Below are 22057 nucleotides of genomic sequence, written 5' to 3'. Positions count from 1 at the left end.
CACACCGCGGGACTTTGAAGTAGCCTCTTTACCAGCACTGCCTTCTGACAGAACCTATCACCTCAGCAGGTCAAGTGCTGTCCCCATGGAGGACCACAGGACTAAGCTGTGAGCAGAAGCTCTCAAAGCCTTACTGTGGTCTGAGTCCTCAGGAGAATTCTTCAAACACTGTGGATCCTGCCTGTGGCCCTTCTAGCAAGTTCCCACCCAGGTCTGGGCTTTTGAAGATTTCAGCTTATCTCAGCACCGTCTGACCTCAGAGCTCACAAGAGATACTGAGATGGGTTGTGAGGCCCAAGCTAGCTTCCTTAGGGTTAGGACCGGGGACTTCACGGCCATCTGTGAAGTAAGAGGGATTACACCTGTGGCCCAGGCTATTAGAACACCGGGCACCCTGGCGCTGAGGCGACCTGCGGACAGAAAAGCCAGCCTGGCTGGGGGCAAAGGCTTCCTCCTTCCTCCTCAACTTCACATAGTCTGAAGGCTGTTCTCGGGGGTGGATTTATGATCTTATCCTCCCCGCTGGGCTTCACCATGCCCAATAAAATCCTTTTAAATCCTTTTAAGGAATCCCTCCCCAACCCCTCCCTCCTGTGCAGTCTTCAGGATCTCTGGTTCTTCCATTCAGAGGAGCATCCCTGCCCAGGCTGCCCTGTGGAGGGAGATGGATGCGGATGATGCCAGGGAAGACCTTCTGAGAAGATGAGGCCCATCAGGCTTGCTGACACATGCGGTGGCCTGAAGGCAGCAGGCGCAGGCTTGATCAGTAGGCGGGCTATGGCGCGTAGCCCTGTTTTATTTCTCTCCTCTGGGTTAAGTTGTAAGAATTTTGAAATTGATTGCCAACATTAAAAAAAAAATCAGGTTTCATATAATGTTTTTTTTTTTTTCTTTTGAAAAAGCTGGTCGATCTGGCTAGCATTCTTTTTTATTTTTATTTATTTGAGAAAGGGTTTCTTGTAACCCACTTTATTCTTGATGTTGCTACGTAGTTAAGGATGACCTTGAACTTCAGATTTTTCTGTCACTCCATACAAGTGTTGGGATTACAGGTGTGCATCACTGTAGTTTTTTTTTTTTAGATTTAATTTAAATTTTTAAATTTAATTTAATTAAACAAACAAACAAACAAAGATTACTGAAAAAGAGTTTCTTAAAGTCCAGGCTGACCTTGAACTTGATTCCTCTGAGGGTGAACTTGAACTCTTGTCCCTCTTGCCTCCCTGGCTAGCAGTGCTGGCAAGGGTCATGGTTTGTTTCACAGCCCGCATCCCATCATCTAAGTCTAGGCCCCCAGGAGCCAGAGCTGCTTCAGGTCATCTTGGCAAATCGCCCAGAGTCACATGGTGGCTGGCAAAGCCAGATCTGAAGCCAGGCCAGGCTAACCCCAAAACCTACTCACACTGAAAACCAAACGCCATTCCCCACTCATCAGGAGGAGGCGTTAGTGCTGCCTCGGGACTTGCCTTAAAAAGGAATTGCTGTCAGCGGGTTAAAAATGTTTTCCTTCGTATCCACTAGCCACCGTCAGGGAGTCACCAAGTCCGGGGCTGTTTTCCCAAGGCAGCACGGGTTATCCACAGCTTCTGAAGTTCTTATCCGTCATACCCGTGACGAAAAGGCTTAGATTAGATGAGAGTTGTGGACTCTAAAGAGGGTGGGGGTGGAGGGGGAGAGGGCTGGGGCCTGGGCCTCATTCAGGGACATGAGGGGTGCAGCTTGCTATAGGGAAAGGACTGGCCCCTGTGTCAAGTCCAGGAGAAGGACAGCAAGGTGCCTTTCTGTCTCCAGGAGGCCCAGTCTCCTGGCCCCTCCGGCCCCTTTCTGTGCTTCTGATCCTTGCCAGCCCTGTTCCCTTACCTGGAGTCATCATCCCATGGACTATTGGCACCCTGAGACCCCTCATCCAGGCCAGGAGTGGGTGCATGCAAGGAGAGGCCACTTAAGGACATGCCTTTATTTAGTATTTGAAAAGTTGATACTTAGCACATTGTGGATTATTTCGAATTAATTTTGAATTTTAAAATATTCTGTCAAGATGTTATTGGTTCTCCTTAGTGAGTTCTTTGGAAGAGCTCCAGCCTGGGGCCTTTTTGCTTTTTTTCTTGTGCTCTGGCTGGCCTGGAGCTCCCTGTGTGGATCAGTGTGGCCTGGAACTCAGAGAGATCTGCCTGCCTCAGCCTTCTGAGTGCTGGAAATAAAGGTGTATGCCGCCATGCTCAGTCCTTTCTTTTTTTAAAAAAATACACAGTTTAGGCTGAAGAGATGGCCCATTGGTTAAAGGCACTGGCTACTCGGGCAGAGGGCTAGGTTCAGTTAGGCTCTCTGTAACTCCAGTTTCAGGAGATCTGACGCCCTCTTCAGGCCTTTGCAGGGGCTGCATGCACACGGTACACAGGCAAAACACCTATACAAGTAAATCTTTTAAAAAATATTTATTTTCCTTTTTATTTATGTGTAATTGTGCATGTTCAGGTGAGTGCAGGTGCCCGCATGGCCAGAAGTGGGCCTCGGATCTGGAGTTACAGGCTGTTGTAAGTCCCCTGATGGTGGGTGCTGGAAAACAGACTCAGGTAGGTCCTCGGCAAGAGCAGCCAGTGCTCTCGACCCTGATGCCTCGCCTAGGGTCTCTGAAGGGAACTCTATAGCCAGGTGTGGAGGTCACACCTTTAATTCCAGTGCCGGAGGTGCTGTGGCAAGGGGATCTCTGAGAGCTGGAGGCCATTCTGGTCTAGATAGGGAGTCCAGGCTAGCAGGGGCTTAACTGGAGAGACCGTATCCCCCAAAGTGAAACAGACAAACAAAGGACCAAACAGCTCTGGGCTGGATTCGGGAGAGCAAGCTCAGGTTGGGTCTGTGCCCTCAGACCCGGGTCCCATTGGCACCTTGAACCTCTCGGCTCATCGTCAGAGTAACCTCTGACTCTGGTTCTTGAATGATCTAAGAGGCCCTTCATGACCTCTGTGAGGGCAAGAACGGAGGCAGCATGTGGCCAGCACGTGGCCTGAGAGCTCTGCCAGGTGACTGTGGGGGTCCAGATGCCTCCAAGGGGACCCTGCGCTGAGTGTGGTCTGTGCACTGGATGGCCTGCAGGTAGGATGTGATGTCCTAGAACGCCATGCCAGGCGGGCCTTTCCAGTGCTGCCTCCAGATACCATCAGCCACGCAGCAAGCCCTCCCAACAGAACCCTCCTCCAGAGAGTGCTGCTGGCTGTGTTGCTGTTTGGAAGCATCTTCTCAGGACCCGGCTGTGAGCGCTCGGCTTCCCTTAGCCCCTCTGAGATGGTGGCTTCTCTCTAATCTTGGAGCCCACCTCCTCCTGCCTGAAGCTCTCCCTCCCAAACCCAGCCCAAACCCATAATCACCAGCTGGTATTCCAGGGTGCTTTGGAGCTTTAACCCAGCTGGGAGGTGTGACTCTTGTACCCAAAGGATGCTTGCCTGGTCAACACACGGGGGCAGGGAAGCCTGGACTTTACACACGTCTCCTCTGGAGGGGACTGCCTCGGAAAAGTCACTGGTAGTAATTAGATGCACCCCCTTTGTTTGTTTTCAAGACAGAGTTTCTCTGTGTAGACTTGGCTGTCCTGGACTTGCTTTATAGATAAGGCTGGCCTCGAACTCACAGAGAGATCCACCTGCCTCTGCCTCCCTGAGTGCTGGGATTACAGGTGTGAGGCACCCCACCCAGCTCTGTAATTAGATACTTTTAAGACTGGGAGAGGATATACCTACGCTCTTGAACAAGGATGTCCCGTGCAGCGTCAGAGGGAGGGCACCTGGAAAATGGTTGGGATGATGGGAGAAGGGAAAGCCTGCTATGAGAGCGCTTGCTTTGAACCTACTCCGTATATACAGCCTCCATACTTCATATGCGGTCTTGCCTTCACACGCAGCGATAACCCTAGGTAACTAGAATATAAAGTGGTTCTTTACTGAAGAATGACCTAAGCTTAAAGCCCGTCTTACCCTGGAGGCTGAGGAAGGAGGTTCATTTGAGTCCAGAGTTCCAGGTCAGCCTGGGCTACAGAGTGACACGTTGTTTCAAAACCCAACAGGATAGAGAAATGGCTCAGGGGCTAAAAACACTGGTGCACGTGAGGTCATAGGACAACCTCAAGAGTCAGTTCTCGCCTTCCAACAGGTGTGTCCTGAGGATCAAATCCAGGTCATCAGGCTTGGCAGCGGGTGGCTACCCACTGAGCCATCTCACTGGCCCTCTGCTCAGAGTTTTCAATCTATCATCCCACAAGGTGGTTTTTATTACTCTCCTTGGTTTCTAGACAGGGTAGGGTGCTCAGGTTATTGTCAGGGTCACAAAGCAGCTGTAGTGGCCAGTGGGGTGGAAGGACGTGGGCGTACTTGTACCTCTTCTGCTCCTCTCCCCTCGCCCCAAATCAAGGGAGAGCTGTTCTCTGCGGTGCTCCATTCCAGAGCTGTCATCTTCCCTCCTCCTCAGTGGAGGAGCGGCTCTAGGCTTTGGTTCCTCAAACCCCCTGGTAGAGAGGAGGCAGACACACAGGGCAGGGGACTACCGGCTGGGGTGAGGAGGGCTGCAGGCTGGTGGGAAGCTGAGAGAGCTCCTTCCCGCAGGGGTGGGACAGATAGCCCAAGACCTGTATCCCCCTGTATCCCATTCCGGGCCCAGGCCCTTGCATCCAAGGTCAGTGCCTCTCGTACCATCCTGAGCATCTGCTCTGCTGCAGTGGAAGATTTTTGATTCCGCTCGTTCCTCTGCGTTGTTTCTGGGCTCTGTTCCCTCTTATTTCATTTCCATCTCACAGCCCTCAGTTCACCTCCTCAGTGGCTGACGGGACCATTTATTTCTGGGGCCGCAGTGGCAGAGGGCTGCTGACAGCAGAGTAAGCGAGCACTCTGGGTGCCTGCCACCTTTGGTTTCCTTTGGTTTGTTCCTGCAGACTGGAGGGAGACACGGAACATCTTCATTTGGCAGCAACAAGCCCGTCAGAGCTCCGGAGCCTCTGCTCTCATCCCCTTGGCTGGGTGCGCATTCTGTTTGAGTTTTTCCACTCAGTGCTCCCCGCCCCCACCCTCTGGGGCCCACCCCGGGGGCTCTTCCTTGGTGATTTGTCCTTTAAGTCTCAAACCCTTGAAAGCGCGTGGCCCGTCAAAGCCCCCTCTCTCCCATAGCTGGACCAGCTCCTAGAGTGTGTCTTCAAACTTATTTCTCAGTGTTCCAATGATGAAATGAAGCCCAGAGTGAGCTAAGCACTTGTAAGGTTTGCACAGCAGGTGACTGGCAGAGGGAGAGCCGACAGCATCCAGATGCTAGGTTGCCTTTCTTCTTCGGAATCCCAGAAGCCAAGCACCCAGGATCTGCTCTTTCCATGTCAACATCTGGAATGTTCCGCCAGTACGGCGAGAGGGTTCCCTTCCTTCTCTTTCTGGGGTCTTGGTTACAATGATCCCCCAATGCCCAGCCTCCTCCCCCTTTTTCACTGTGTTTAGCAGCATTTGCTGAGCTCTGCCTCACTGTGACTCGAGCATAACTCCGAACACAGAGATGACAAACTGTGCTGGCCCTTACTTCTCTCCACTCGCTACACCACCTCCCCTGGCTGAACATCCTACCTGCTCCTGGGTCCTCTGACTCCAGAGCCCACAAATGCACATCTTCCTGCTATTTGTCAGCCTGATTGAACTCATGCACCTGCCTAGCTCATACCTTATTCAGGCTCACAGTATTCCATCACTCCAGAAGTTTTCTTGTGCTCCTCTCCACGAGTTCTGAACCCCCTTCCCTGGCCAGGTCCTTCCCTCTGCAGCAGGCATGGCTCGCTCACTCACTTCCTCTGCACAATGCTTTCCCTCTTATCAGCATCTCTGCAGGGTGATAACCCCGGAACGGGCTTTTCGGCATCTGACTTCTTTTGCTCAGTGTGAAGTTAAAGGCTCAGCCTTAAGCTGTCACACAGGTGAGCGAATGGCCCATCTTTTTCTTCCTTAAGCAGTATTCAGAGGATGGGTCTATTTCTCGGACCTTCTCCTGTGGATGGATATTGGGGATCTTTGCCATCAGGGGCACTGTGCACAGAGCCACAGTGCTCTGTGTAAACACAGGCATCCATCTTGTTGGTAAACTGGGAGTGAACCTGCTGTCCTCAGCCGCAATGCCACGGTAGCTCCTGTTTGTATTCGTGACAGCTGAGCACTTGCCACTCGGAGGCAGGACAAGGCAAGGGCCAAGGCCATCATGTGCAATAGGTTTGAGGCTGGTCCACACATGGAAGGATGCATGCTGAACGCACGGCAGTGCAGAGGAAGGAATCTTCTCCGGGTTGACTGGGAGAGATCCTCCCTGGTGCCTTTGTCCCTCTGTGTCTTGTGAACCACAGTGCAGCTTCCTTGTTTTAGATTGTATTTTATTGTTGTTATTTTTTTGAGGCACGGTTTCATTGTTGTAGTCTGAAACTCACCATGTAGACCAGCTTGGCCTCAAAGTCACTGAGATTCACTTGCTCCTGTCTCCAGCTGCTGGGGTCAGGGGGCGTGCCCTACCACCCAACAGGCTGTGTTTGAGAACGTGTTCTGTGGTGTGATGCTTCCATCCAGGAAGCTGGAGACGAGCCTCTTTCCACAGCCTGGAGCAGCCGTGGCTGCTGTCTGCTTCGAGTGATTTGGGGCCCTCAATATTAGTCAGTCCTGAGAAGGAAGGAAATTCTCACTATGCTACAATATGGACGGACCTGGATGAACACCGAGGATGCTCTGCTGAGGGAATCTAGGGATGGGTGGCTCAGTTGGGAAAGTTGCCTTTTGAGCACCAGGACCTGAGTTTGATCCCTCGAACCCTCATTAGACAAAAACAAAAAAGGCCCTTGATTGTCATCCCAGCACTGGGGAGGCTGAGACAGGCAAGGCCTCTGGCCAGTCTAAGCTACTTGATGAGTTCTAGGTCAGTGGGAGACCCTGAATTTTTTTTTTCAAATTGAAATGTTTTCATTAATTCTGTGTGAATTTAATACAGCATATTTTGATCATATTCATGCTCCCAGCTCCTCCCAGCTCCACTCTCCCCATGCCTTCTTTACTATCTACCTTTGAGTTTTATTCATTTATTTTTTTTCCCCTCTTTCCCTGAAATTGAGTCATTTGTGTTGTCCAGCACTTGGGACTGGGCCCTAGCCCTGATGTGTGGTCCACCTACCAGGCTTCCTACGACTAAAGAAAAGTGGCTCTCCCTCTCCAAGCAACTATTAAATGCCAATAGCTCCTCAGCCAGGGGTGAGGTCTTGTGCCCACCTCCCCACTCCATGATGGAGTCTTGTCTGTCTGTCTGTCTGTCTGTCTTTCTTGAGCAAGCCCCACGCATGCTGTCACAACTGCTGTGAGTTCGTGTGTGTCCCGTTGTGTTATCCGCACCTCTGGATCTTACAGCCTCTCATTGTGTCTTCCTCAAAGATCCATGAACCTTGCCAGTTTGCACACAGGGTTGATCTCAGCCTCTTCGCAGCTCCCAGCAATGGCGACCTCCTGCGTCCTGGGGTCCAGTACAGTGCTGGGAATGTAAAAGCTCAATCAGTGGAGGCAGAACGGCTAAGCCTGGGGGCACAGGCCTGTCTGTAATCCTACCTTTTTGGGAGGCTGGGGCAGGAAGGGTTGCAAGCTCAAGGCCAACCTGGGCAACAACTTGAAGATACTGTATGAAATGAAACAAACAAACAAACAAACAAACAAAAAACAGAGAAAAAGAGGCCAGGGTGTTGGATACTTCTCTGCTGTGATAAAATATTATGGCTGAAAGGAACTTGGAGTGTGATTTATTCCTGCTTACAGCTCCAGACTGACACAGTCCATCATGGCAGGAGCGTGAGAGAGGCTTGGCCATCGGAACAGGAAGTGGGTGAGGCGATACTTCCTCCAGCTAGGCTCCACGCCCCTTTTTTTTAATTAAAAAAAAAATTTAAACTTTATCTCTAAACTACACATGCTTTAGAAAGGAGACTGTACTAAATAGTGATCAAAGAAGAAGCATCCATTCTGTCTTTCCTTGTTGTCTGGTCACTCAGAAATACAACGTTATCAGCTGCGATTGTTGTTGCTTGCCGCCTCACACTATTTTCATCCACGTATCCACCATAGTCCACTTTCCCTTCTACAAATCCCTGAGCCCCCTTTTTTTCACATACTGATAGGCCACATCTCCAAGGCCCGGTCAAAACACTGATGGCCTGTGCCATGCTGTCTTTTGACTGACATCACCCATTGGTCTACTTCATTGTCCCCTGATGGCCACGTCTCATTTGTTGCCGCAGAAAATGTGACTGGGTCTTTTTTTTCCCTCCACTTGCCTCATGACAGGGTCCTGACCTGCTCGACTTGAGCAGTGGTAGAGTGCTTGCCCTTGGGTGCAAGAGGCCCTTGGCTCGAACTTCACCAGTGCAAAGACAAGGGTAACAATACGGCTGTAGAGAGAATGAGTGAGTGAGTGCCCTCTCTCCTGATCCCACAGTCTCTTCCTGAAGAACTTACCTTCTGCTGTCTCTGACATGAACTCAGTGGCTGGCTCTCTGATCACCTCCCCCTACAGGGGAGGAGTGCAGCTGTACCAGGCCACAGAGGAAGATGATGCAGCCGGTTCTGATGAGACCTGATAGGCTAGGGTCAGATGGGAGGGGAGGAGGACCTCCCCTATCAGTGGACTTGGGGAGGGGCATGGGAGGAGAAGGGGGAGGGAGGGGATGAAGGAGGAAGCCACAGCTGGGATACAAAGTGAATAAATTGTAATAATTAAAAAAATTTTTTTTTTAAAGAATTGAAACACCAAGAAAAAAAAAAAGAACTTGCCTTCTGGAGCAGATGGCCTGCCCTGCTGTCACAGTGGTCAGTCACAGTGGTTTGGAGGACAGCTCTGGTTCCTCTCTTCCTCAGTGATTTCCCTTCCATAGCAGAGGGTCACAGTGACTAGGGCTGGACTGGCTGAGCAGTCCTAGCTGGACCTTGTTCTGTGGCTTCTGGCCCTGGAGCCAGGAGGGTTGAACTTGGATGCTTCTCCTGTTGTTGACAAGAGGTTGCACAGTGGTTCATTTCATGCTTCAGGCAGTTCAGGTGTTAAGTGATGGCCACTCTGCCTGTGACCCTCGGAGACCTGGCTGCAAAGAGCCTTACAGAGGTGTTTGTGGCGGCCAGGTTCTTTCATGCTTGGCCCCTTGCGCCTCCAGTGTATCTGACCTCTGACCTGCCGCTCACCCGGGGTTGACGCTCTAGCAATTTCTACCCTCGCTTTTCATCCCATCCTTGGCGTGTCAGATGCATCTTTTGCTGCCCTCGGGATCCTCCGTTCATTGCCAAGCGCTTCCTTTTGAAGTAAGGGAAAACATGAAAGCGGTAATCTTATCAGTTTCTCCTTTCATTTCTGCAGAGACGAATTTAGTTCTTTCTCCACACAGTATGGAGCCCGCTGACTGAGTGGGGAGGGGAGCGGAGAGTCTTAATGTGAGAAAGACAGGGAACCAGACGCCCTGGTTCCAGGACGCTGGGCTCTGTCCTCCCTGGCTCTGTCCCACTTCCAGCTACACCTCTAGCCACTCGTAGTGCTTGTCTCATTACATCCATTATGTGCAAGTGGTTTGTTGACTCACAGCCTGAGTCACGTGCTTTGTCATCAGGGGTCAAGCTTGTGGCTTTCTCTTCCTCCTTGGGGACTGGAAAGCATGTTTTTGTTTTTTGAGAGAAAGAAAAATGTTAGCTGTCAGTGCTGAGAGTAGTTTGCACATGGGTTGACCTTTCCACACATTTCCTTTTAAGTGTTCATTGAGCACTTACTGTGTGCCTGTCCTCTGACCTGATTTTGGGGATGTGGCCTGAATGGGCCATTCTGTTACTCTGGGGCACACAGGACTCAGTTCTTGCTAGGATAGACTTGATGCTATGCCCTCCCTCCCCTCTTCCCTCAACTGGGCCGTGGGGAGAACTTTTCTTGAGAGAGGGAGGAGTGGGTGGTGCGGGGAGCAGGCAAGGAGGTGAGCTCCTCAGAAGAGTGTAAAGAGGTGGTCCCAGTGGGGTCTGACTGGGGCACCAGGAAGAAAGGCCTTTTTCTTTTTTAAAACTACATTTTATTGGTTGTGTGTGTGTGTGTGTGTGTGTGTGTGTGTGTGTGTGCCACAGTACACAAGAGGAGGACAAAGGATGCCCCGCCAGAGTTGGTTCTCTCCCAACATGGCTCTCACCATGTGGGTCCTGGGGATTGAACTCAGGCTGGCTGGTTTGACAGCAAGCCCTTCAACCTGCTGAGCCATGTTGCCAGCCCAGTCATTCTTGAATCTTACAAGTCAGGGTTCTCTCAGCAGCCGGAGGGGGTTATTTGAAAGCTCCCCAGTTGTCTCTTAGGAAAGAAATCCAGATTCTGCTCTGGGTGGATAGTTGTCCCTGCCACATGCCTGTCTCTCACTGTCATCTCCGTTCCCTTTCTTCTTGTAACACTACCTCTCCTGGCCCCAACTCTACTATCTCATAGCTGCATCTTTCCCCTGCCACCCTCAAGAGTGTCCCCCTGAGCGGCTGCCCCTGGTGGCTGTCCTTTGTGAGAGCTTTCTTGGTCTCAGTTCTTCTGAGTCCCTTCCCCAGCTCAGATCTGGAATCATGGTTTTCTCTGTGGCTATGACATCTAGTATCTATGATCTTGGGACCAGGAGCTCAAGGTTACACGGCAGCTATTGTTTCCAGGTCTGAGGACTTGAGCAAATCTATATATGAATGAGACAGGGTCTCACTGTGTAACTCTGGATGTCTTGGATGTCATGATGTAGACTAGGCTGGCTTTGAACTCACAGAAATCCTCTTGCCTTTCCTTCCCTCGTTCTGGGATTAAAGGTGTGAACCGCCAGGCCCGACCCGACAGAAATACATATTTTTAATAAATACATACTATTAATCATGATTTTCTACTGTAAATTCAGAGCCACAGGGTGTCATTTGGCCTCATTTCTTTTACCCTGTCCCTTTTCTGTCTCATTAACAAACACTTAATTGCTAAGCTTCTTTGTGTACACAGACACACACACACACACACACACACATTAGAATCAGATTTCACTGTGGACACAGGCTGTGACAAGCATAAACTGACAAGATGATTTCTCCATGGTATGGTTAAGGGAAAGTTTTTTTTATTGTAGATATGAGAGAGAGAGAGAAAGAGAGAGAGAGAGAGAGTGCAGCCAGAGGCATCTGGAGGAGTCCAGAACAGAGAGGGAAAGAAGTAGACTGAACATGGCCAGCACACGGGACCTGGCCAGGGCTGTCTGTGCGAGAGGGGGACTAGCAGGGGATAGAGAATAGGGAGAAGAGTGAGAGAAGCAGGAGGAGGGGAAGAAGCAGAGCAACAGCAGGGGTAATGAGAAGGGTGAGCAGTGATTCAGAGGGAAGCCTGAGAGCAGGAGAGAGTTTAGGGTAGGGAGGAAGTGAGAAGGGCTAGGGTGATATCACGGAAAGCATGGCAAGTACTTGTGACCCCCAGGGAGTCTAAAGACCAGCATGAGCTTTGATATACTGATAGGCGTCACAGCTGGCCATGGGAAACCAGTTCCACAGGTTCCTGAGGAATGCTGGCTTTTATCTAACTGTCTTTAGAGTTTGGGGTTTCTTTTGGACCAGACAGCAGCTGGTCCCCATCATCCTGTGAATACCTGTTTATTTTATTGTTTTATGTATGCGAATGTTTTACCTGTTTGGATATCTGTTATCATTAGTGTGCGGTGCCCAAGGAAGACAGAATTGGGCATCGGATCCCCTGGTATTGGAGTTGCAGGTGGTTGTGAGCCACCAGGTGGGTGCTGGGAATCAAAGCTGGGTCCTCTGCAAGAGCAGGCAGTGCTCATAACTGCTGAAGCATCTCTTCAGTCTTGAATCTCCAGGTCTAAAGTCACCCGGATCCTCCTGTCTGCAGGGCTATCTCACAACCCAAGACCCAGTCCATTGTCTCACTTGATTTTCATTTTTCAAACATGGCTTGTGTGTGTGTGTGTGTGTGTGTGTGTGTGTGTGATATGTCTGTAGGGGACTGGGAATTGACCCTCTGTCTTTATTCAGGCTAAACAAGTGCTCTGCCACTGACCTGTGTCCCCAGCCCTCTTTTACCTCACACTCTGAGACAGACTTTGACTCGGTTGCTCAGGCTGGCCCTGAAGTTCTGATCCTCCCGCCTCACCAGACATCAGGCCAAGATTACATGACTTAACTTCATTCATGCTCAGGGGGAAGGGTTTGCCTGGTTCCTGAATGGCCAAAGAATGCCCTTCATCAGCCAGAGGGCCCTTGCTGATGCACCAGGCTCAGGGATCTTGATTTGGGGACTTCATGCTGCTGATTTTGATCTCGATCAAACAGGAGCTGTGACCTCAAGGCCCAGGCCAGGACTTATCCGACTCCCTCCTCCGAGAGCTGCTTCTCTACCTCAGTGAAGTTTTGCTTGTCTTTATCCTCGTTTGTTGTTTTTTCCTGGTCCCGAGGCAATGGACCTGGGCAACACTAGCCCAGAGTGACTTGGGTGGCAGCTGAGTTCCTAGGACCTAGTTCTCTGAATTAGGTCCCCTGCACTGGAATATCCCCCACCCCGGCAACAATACCATCAAACATGTTCTTGGCCATGACAGGCGTGGCTTATGACAAATACTCAGTTACGCGGTGTAGATTTTTTTTGGTTGCTATGAACTGGATTAATTAGAGAGGAGCTGGCAGGTCTTACAGTAAGCGCCTTCTACTGATTGATTATTTCCTCAATCATCCAGCAAATACGTATTAATGCCTGCGGTGATGAGATACTGGAAATGTAAATGGGTTTCAGAGGAATTTGATTAAAGGGAAATAATACCCAAGGTGCTTTCTACTAAGCTCCATCAAAATTCTCTCAGGACAATTTGCAAACTTCAGCTTTCTGGATTTTGACTTTGTTCTGATTTATCCATCCCCATGCCTGAGCAGCAACTTGAAGGTTCCTTAAAACCAGCTTGTTTTGTCTTAAAAACTTCAGAAAGAAACCTCAGGGCCGGAGAGATGGCTCAGCAGCTAGGAGCACTTGTGGCACTTCAGAGGACCTGGGTTTGGTTCCCAGCACCCGTATTAGCCAGTTCATAACTGCCTGCGACTCCAGTGCCAGTGGACATGATGCCCTCTGCTGGCCTCTGTGGCCAACCACATTCATGTGTATGGACCATCAAACCCACACATATAGTTAAAAGCAAACCTTTTTTGTTTTTTGTTTTGTTTTGTTTTCTTTTGAGACAAGGCCTCACTACTTGCTAGGTAGACAAGGCTGGCTTTGAACTCACGGAGATCTGCCTTCCTGAGTATTGGGATTAAAGTATGTGCCACTATACCTAACAAAAGATTATATATATACATATTTTTTTTTTTTGAGACAGTGTTTCTTTGTGTAGTGTGGCTGTCCCAGAACTAGCTCTGTAGACCAGGCTAGCCTTGAATGTAGAGATCTGCTTACCTCTGCCTCCCAAGTGCTGGGATTAAAGGCATGTGCCCCCATAGCCTGGCTGTTAAAATAAATAAAATAAAACGTTCAAAATGATTATGGTAAATGAACAATTGGTCAGAGCGTGCCAGTCTTTTGTGGCTTTCGGCAAATACCTGAGAGGAACTGTTCAGAGGGGGAAAGGTTTATTTTGACTCAGGGTTTCAGTCCACACAGGCTGACTCCATGGCTTTCAGGTTCATGGCCTAAAAGGAAAATTCTCACAGCTTGCAGGGTGTGGTGTGACCGAGCAAAGATATCACTACCTCGTGGCCGCTGGAAAGGAGCTAGCTCACAAGAACACCCTCCTCAGCGACCCGATTCCTTGACAGGAGGCCCCTCCTCCCAGCCATGCCATCAGAATGTAACTGTACCAAAGACTGAAGCCAGAGATCTGGTCAGAGCCTTGAGATGCATGGCTGGAGGAGAAACCGTGGGGGACACTTTATATCAAGTCATTACACGTGGTCCAAAATGAGTGGCCAAAGTAGTGATACCTGAGATTCTGCAGAGTCCTGGCAGGAAGAGGGTCCCTAGCCCTGAATGGATATACACCTTTCCAGAGTCTGGGAGAGAAGCTTCCATACCGACTTACCAAGCTAGATGTGGGTGGAGTGTTTTTGTTTGTTTTTGGTTGGTTGGTTTGTTTAAGACAGGGTTTCTCTGTGTAGCCTTGCTGTCCTGGGCTTGCTTTGTGGACCAGGCTGGCCTCAAACTCATAGCAACCCTCCTGTCTCTGCCTCCCTGAGTGCTGGGATTACAGGTTGTTGTTTTGTTTTGATCTGTTGCTGGTGTCGTTGTATATTTTTGTCTTAGTTATTGTTCCATTACTGTGGCCAAGGCAACTCTTATAAAGAAAGCATTTACTTGGGGATTTACTTACAGAGAGTCAGTTTATGGTCATCATGACGGAAGCAGACAGGCATGGTGCTAGAACATTACATGAGAGCAGCAGGAAGAGAGAGAGAGACTGGGCTTGGCATGGGCTTTTGAAACCTCAAAGCCCACCTCCACTGGCACACATTCTCCAAAAAGTTCCACTAACTGGGGACAAAACATTCAAACATTCAGAGCCTACGGGGGTCATTCGCGTTTAAATCACAATACCGAAGTTGCAGCCAATCCCTGAAGATACTCATGGTTGTCCTTGTAAGTTTTGTTGTCAGCTGACTCACCGGGGAAGAGGAAACCTTAACTGAAGAATTGCTGTGGTCACACAGGCCTGTGGTGGTTTCTGCGAGGCGTTTTCTCAGTTGCTGGTTAGTTGCAGAATATTTGACCACATTGTGAACCCTGAGACTGTGTTCTTTACTTAGAAAATGGGTTTCTAGTTGTGGTGTGGCTCAGCTCTAGCACACACCTTTAATCCAAGAGCCCTCCGCTTGAATGTTGTAAACAGGATTAAATAAAGTCAACAATAGGTCAAGAGGCTGAGCAAGCAACCAGTTGACAGGAAGTGAACATAGGATTATTAAGGGAAAAAACCATAGAGAGTAAGAGGGAATCAGAAGGATGGATAGAAAGACACACAGGGAGTTGAAGAGAGGGAGAATCAGTTTGAGAAGTTTTTTTGAGACAGCTGTGTAGGGGAGGAGGCATTCCTTCCGGGATGTTGAGACAGGAAAGTCAGCTGGGTGCTTTCTCTGCCTCTCTGACCTAGCAGGCTTTTACCCCAGCATCTGGTTCTGGAGTCTTTCTGAGATTTTGTTAAAAACAAATTGGTGTAGGAGGGCTCAGCCCACCGTGGGCAGTGCCATCCCCAGGCAGGTGGGCCTGGGCTGAATACAAAAGGTGGCTGAGCTAGCCAGGCACAGCAAGCCAGCCAGCAGGGTCCCTCTCTCATCTCTGTCTCAGTTCCTGCCTTCAGGTTCTGCTTTGGCTTCCCCTCAGTGGTGGCCTGTAAGATGAAATAAACTCTTTCTTTCCCCTGTGGCATTTCTCACAGTAACAGGTAGCAAACTGGAACAAACTGGAATGATGGTGTTCTGAGAAGCCTTCATGTTTAAAAGACCCTCCAGAGCCATCAGTGAAATGCCGAGTCTCAACAGAGGAATTAGACACAAATAATGTGGTTATTATCCCCAGTCAGCCCCCAGCAACTCATTGCACTTACTGGAAAATTCATTTGAAACGTGGTGTGGGCTTCTGCTCTGCAATTTCCCCCTCTTTATTAACCACTCTGTCATAATCCCCATGGTACTTTGTTGTGGCTCTCAGAACCAATCACGCCTTTCATCGCTGATTCACTCTGCACTGTGAAGTCTTATTTATTGAACCTTTGTAGGCCATGGACTTCCTGAAAAAGAAATGCTGCTAACTTAACTTGAATAAATTAAATATATATATATATGAGAGAGAGAGACAGACCCAAACCACTTTTCCTGTGTGTGTTTCCATGTCTGAGGGACAGAGGGCAACCTCAGCTGTCATTCTTCGGGCGCCGTCATGCACCTCATGTCTGGGGGCAGGGTCTCTCACTGTCCTAGACTACGTCATCAGAGTAGCTCATTAGCTGGTCAGCGAGCCAGGGTTCTGCCTGTTTCTGTCCCCCGTTTCCCTCCAGCACAACTCTGGGTTTTTTTTCTCCTTAAAAGAAAAAATAGCATCTATTTTTATTTCTGTGTGTGGGTACACATGTGTGCCACAGGTGTGGGGGTTATTGGTGGCTGTGACCCACCCAGTGGGGGTACTGGGAACTAAGCTAAGGTCCTCTGCAAGAGCGGCCAGGGCTAGCACAAGCCATCCCACCAGGTTCCCTGGGCTTCTTCTTAGATAGGTTCTGGGGATTGAACTTGGGCCCCCATGCTTGCACGGTAAGTGTTTCACTGACTGCGCCGTCCCCTCAACCCTGAACTGTTTTCTCCCCCCGTTCAAGACATTCTTTTTGCTGAAGTTTCCTGCAAAATGCATAGCAAGACTCCAACACTTTTCAAATCGTTGACAAAAAGATCACCCTCCCACCCATGTCCAACACACATACGATCCGGGGAATGCATGTATAATGAAGTGCCCTGGAATAAACCTGAGCCCAAATTGCACAGGTTTTTGGAGGATATCAGCTTTGCATGGCTTTGTGATCGGCAGTTGGAGCTGTGGTAGGAGGGAAGAGCTGTTGAAAGGAGCCCGCCCACACCCTCAGTGCCAGCGTCCAGGGAAGAGGGTTCGCCAGTGAGGCAGACTTCCGTCCAGGCTGTGGCTGTTCAGTCCGGAGAATAGCAGCTGAAGACAAAGAAGAGCGGGGGTCAGTGTGAGCCACGTGGCAGGGCGATCCTCCTGTGTGTGGAGGGTCAGGCAGGCCCAAAAGAGAGAAGAGACTTACAAGCCGTTATCTGTTAGGAGTTCACAGCCTGACTGCGTAAAGACCTCCCAGCATTCCCTGCAACAAGACGTGATTAAAAATCAGCAAAGAGGGGCCGGAGCACTGGCTCGGTAGCTGAGAGCACACGCTGCTCCTGCAGAGGTCCCGAGTTCAAGTCTCAGCACCCATGTTAGTCAGCTCACCACTGCCGGTAACTCTTAACTCCGGAGAATCCCAGGACATCTGATGGTACCGGCTTCCACGGCACCTGCACTTGCATGTTCACATGGGCACATACGCACCAAACACGCACAAGAAAAAAATAAATAAATAAAATACGTTAAAATAATAATTCAAAAACCTCAGCAAGTGAGGGCTGTGGAGATGGATCATTGAGGCGCTGAGTCTAATCTCCAGCAGGGGCAGGAAGACCCACCATTCTCTTCTGGAAAAGAAATAAGAAAAGAAAAGAAAGGAAAAGAAAAGAAAAGGAAAGGAAAGGAAAGGAAAGAGAAAAGAAAAAGGAAATGAAAACAGTCTCACTCTCTCCAGCCTCCACCTCTTTGTATGGAAACCGCTGATGGCTTTGCAAGGAGCCTGCTCTCTGCTAAGTTCCTGCAGGCGCGGTGGGGGACACCTGCTTCTTGAGCTGAGAGGTGCGCATTTTCGTGTGGACAGAATCCTTGTCCTCTATTTCCCCTTCTCAGCCTCCAGGGGCATCTGCTTGGGAAAGAGTTTGAAGCCATCTGCTCCCAGACCTGGACAAGGCCAGAAGATCTATTTCTTTTCTCTTTATTGTGACAAACAAACAAATAAAAACCCTATTTCAAAAGGCCAGGTGTGGTGGCAGTGGCACCTTTAATCCAAGCTCTCTGGGAGGCAGAGGCAGCCTAACACTATGAGTTCGAGGCCAGCCTGGTCTACAAAGCCAAGGCTGCCCAGAGAAACCTTGTCTCAAAAAACAAAACAAACAGAGTAACTTAAGGAAGAAAGGGACAGTTAGAGGGTGCGGTCCATCACGGTGGGAACTATGGCAACTATGGTGGCAGCAATGTGAGACAGCTGGTCTCCCTGCAGCCACAGCCAGGAAGCACAGAGAGAGGTGAATGACGGTTCTCACATGGCTTTGTCCTTCCGATTCAATTCTGCCGGTCACGTGCAGGATTGGCCTTCCCTCTTCAATTACTCTCTCTGGAAATTCCCTCACAGACACACCCAGAGGCGTGTTCCCACACGGTTGATTCTAAGTCTTTTCCAGTAGACAATGGAGATGAACGTCACAGCCTAGCAGGACCCAGAGTTTGATGCCCTGGGCAGTGCTGATGCAGACTACGCTGGTGCCAGCTCCATTCTCTGCCTTTTAGCTGCTGGCCGGGGCAGAATACTAAGTTTGCTGAGCCTTGGTCTCCTGGCACATGAAATGGAGCCCATCACCTGTGACTCCCCCACAAATGTGAGGTTTGGGTCATTGTGGAGACTGGCACTGGGGTTAACAGTTATTCTTGATTTTCAACCTGATGGTGTCTAGAATCAACTAAGATATGAACTCCTGGTCAGGGCAGTTGGGGGGATTTCCGGAAAGGACTTACTGAGCAGAGAAGACCTTCCCCACAGTAGGCGACACCTTCTGGTGGGTACAGAGATCTGAGGAGAAGGCCTGCCTCCCTGCCTTGCTGGAGAGCGCATCTACTCTGTTGCCGCCGTTGCCACTGCCACCTTCTTCAGCTTCCAAGGTGGACTGAGGACCAGCGGCTCTCCAGGGATCCTCCAGGCCTCCACTGTCAGACTGGAACCACTGAGGCGTCCAGCAGCTCCAATGAGCAGCTGCTGGGCCGTCAGGCTCTCCAGCATGCAAGTGGCCATTTCTGTGTCACCCAGCTGTGTGTCAGAAGCCAATCCTCAGAATTCCTTTCTATAATATATATCCATTCTAAGGGTTTTGCTACCCCACAGAAGGTCTGCCCTAACACACGGAGGCACTCCAAACTTAGTAAGGTATTGATGCCGGCAGAGATGGTGAGGGGGGAGAGAGGGAGCAAGTGCTAACGCTAGCAAGGTCACCCCGGTTTATTCTGCCTGTCCCAGGAGGTGGGTTTCCTCCCAGTTGTAAGTTCCTCAGAAAGTCAAATTCCACGGCATTGCTCCTTCCCCAGGAGGACAATGGTAATCATACTAATCAATGGTAATGAGGTGCCTTGATTAATCCTGTCGCTTGATTGGATTGGCAGGTGTCTAGGAGGGTGGTAAGGCGCATCCCTGGGTCTCTCCTTGAGGATGCTCAAGAGAGATCAGGAGGGCTCTGACCTAATCAATGGTTTTTTTTGTAATCATGGCTCCAAAAGTTAATTCCCATTCCCATTCCCATTTATTTATTTATTTATTTATTTATTTATTTATTTATTTAGAGACAGGGTCTCTTGTAGCCCAGGCTGGCCTCAGACTTGCTATGTAGATCTTGAACCTCTGATCCTCCTGCCTCTGCCTCCTGAATGCTGGGATTATGGGTGTGAACCACCAATTCTGGCTTTCCTCAGTTTTTTGAGAGGACAGACCTCACACCACAGCAGTCCACGCAATTATATTGTCCACCGTCACCCGGTAGTGAGGAACCATGGGTGGCTGCCAGGTGCTGGTTCGGATTAGGCGTGCTGTTCGTTTAATGCTTGCATGGGATGTGAAGGGTGAGGACAGAACATCGCTAAAGTACTTGTTATCACTGCTGCTACTATTATCACAAGGTCTCAGGGATCCCAGGCTTGCTCTGACCTTGCCATGGAGCTGAGAATGACCTTGAACTCCTATCCTTCTGCCTCCACCTTCTTCTGAGTGCTGGCACTACTGCAGGTGTGGGCCACCACCCCTGCTTTGTGTGGTGTTGGGAATGGAGCCCAGGCCTCGAGCACCTGGTGAGCGCCTGCTGCCTGAGCTACTCAGTACACTGAAGTAATAAGCCACTGTGAGGTGGTGGGCTCGCCATAGGAAAGCTGGGTCTGCTTAGAGGAGTGGTCACTGATCTCTGTCCTCCGGGCTCTCACCCTCATCCTTTCCTGGGTTTCTTTTTCTGCTTTGTTTTCTTTATTTCTCCCTCTCTCTTTCTTTCTTTCTTTCTTTCTTTCTTTCTTTCTTTCTTTCTTTCTTTCTTTCTTTCTCTCTCTCTCTCTCTCTCTCTCTCTCTCTCTCTCTCTCTCTCTCTTTTTATCTACCTTTCTCTTTTGAAATAGACTCTGTACAGTTTCGGTTTGACCTCTAACTCATTATATGGGTGAGGATGACCTTGGACTTTCTGCCTCCTCTTCACAGGTGCTGGGGGATCACAGGTGAGTGCCACAATGTCTGGTTTTACTCTCTGCTGAGGATCGAACCCAGGGCTTCATGCTAGGCAAGGATTCTGCCAACTAAGCTTCCCCCCTGCCCCTGTTCTGTTCTTCCCCCTGCCCCTGGTTGGCCAGCCACCAGATGAGCTGCCACACTTCCATGCCACGGTGGGCCGACATCTCTTCAGTCATGAACTGAACAAACCCTTCTTCTCTTAAGTGATTTTTGTCAGGTGCTGTGCTCGAAGGGACAAGAAAGCCAGCTAATGTAGGCGCTGATAGCCTCCACGCCTGTTCCCCTATCCCAAGAGAGTAAGCCGGCTTCCTTTACTGTGCGTTCTCTCTCTCCTACCTCTCCATTTTGTTCATTTGTCCTTCCTTTCTTTTGTGTGTGTTTATGTGTGTTATGTGTGCATTGTGGATGCGGGTGTCTGGGTGCATGTATGGGTATGGCTGTGTGTGCACGTGTGGGAGAGCTCATGTGGAGGTCAGAGGTTAGCTTCAGAGTCCTCCCTGACTGACCCTTCACTATGGCAGGGTCACTGGTCTGGCCACAGAGCTTGCTCGTCTCTGTCTTCAAGCCCTGGAATTACAGGTGGGCCGCCATGTCAAACTGGCATTCATGTGGGCTCTAGGGAATCTGAACCCTAGCCTTAACACTTGCACCCCAAACACTTCATCTGCCAAGCCGTCTCTCCAGCCCTCCTTGCTATTGCTTCTCCGCATCCTTTCGGGGGAGGTGGCCCACACTCTGGTGGAGGCTGGCCTGGCAGAAACAGCCTTGCCTTCCCAGGGTCGCGTTTCCCAGCTCTGGGGGGGGTCAAGCAGCAGAAGCGAGGGGCCCGAGTCCTCTGCACCCTGCTCCCTGCCTTCTGCAGCAGTTACAGTTCTGAGCACTGCCTCTGCCACATCCAGAGAGACTAGGTCCTCGGGGCTGTGACGTGAGAGAAACTGCCACACAAAGCACACATTGCCACAGAGACGCTGAGGGTTTGTCAGCCGGCAGGCCCCAGGGAATTGTGGGGCCTTGGCAAGCTCCTCAGAAAACTTCCCAGGGGTGTGAACGGAAGCCTGTCTTACTGGAGGTTGAACCATCTCAACCATCCCCAAGATCTGCTGCAGCCTGGTTCTGTCTTTGCAGATAAGGAGAGTTGGCACACAAGTCCTTTTGGCTTGGGGAACAATGACAGTGAGCTGCATGTGTCTTAGGGCAGGGGTCAGGGGAGGAAGTTTCTGAAATCCAAGGAGGGGAGGACAGAGAGAAGCTTCCAATTGTACACTGAAGACCGGAGCAGGGCACAGAGCCAGCCTGTTGCCTTAAGTCAGCAGGAGCAGCTCGGAGAAGCTGGTTCTTGGCAATGGAAGTGGGGATGGGGCATTGTAGAGCAAATGGCTGGGGTGGGAATAAGGTGTAAAGTTGTTTTTCTATAAACTATCCATCTATCCATCCACCCACTGACCTACCCACCAACCCACCTATCCATCTATACATCTATCTATTTACCCACTCATTCACCCATCCATCCATCCATCTATCCACCCATCTATGTGAACATGCATCCTCCCATCCTCCCATCCATCCATCCCTCTCTCTCTCTCTCTCCATCCATCAGTTCATCCATTTACCCATCCATCCATTCATCTATCCATCTGTCCACCCACCCTCCATCTACCTGTCCATCCATTCACTTGAACATCTGTATTAGCCACTGTTCTATTGCTATGAAAAGACATTATGGCCAAGGCAACTCTTGTAAAAGAAAGCGTTTAGTTGGGGGCTTGCTTACAGTTTCAGAAACTTAGTCCATTATTATGGCAGGGGGCATGATGGCAGGCAGGCATAGTTCTGGAGAAACTACATACTGATCTGCAAGCAGGGAGAGAGAGAGAGAGAGAGAGAGAGAGAGAGAGAGAGAGAGAGAGAGAGATTGGGCCTGGAATGAGCTTTGAAGCCTCAAAG

Source organism: Meriones unguiculatus, chromosome 4 (assembly GCF_030254825.1).
Source record: "Meriones unguiculatus strain TT.TT164.6M chromosome 4, Bangor_MerUng_6.1, whole genome shotgun sequence".
NCBI lineage: Eukaryota > Metazoa > Chordata > Mammalia > Rodentia > Muridae > Meriones > Meriones unguiculatus.
The sequence above is the reverse complement of the archived record's forward strand: the minus strand, read 5'-3'. Positions refer to the sequence as shown.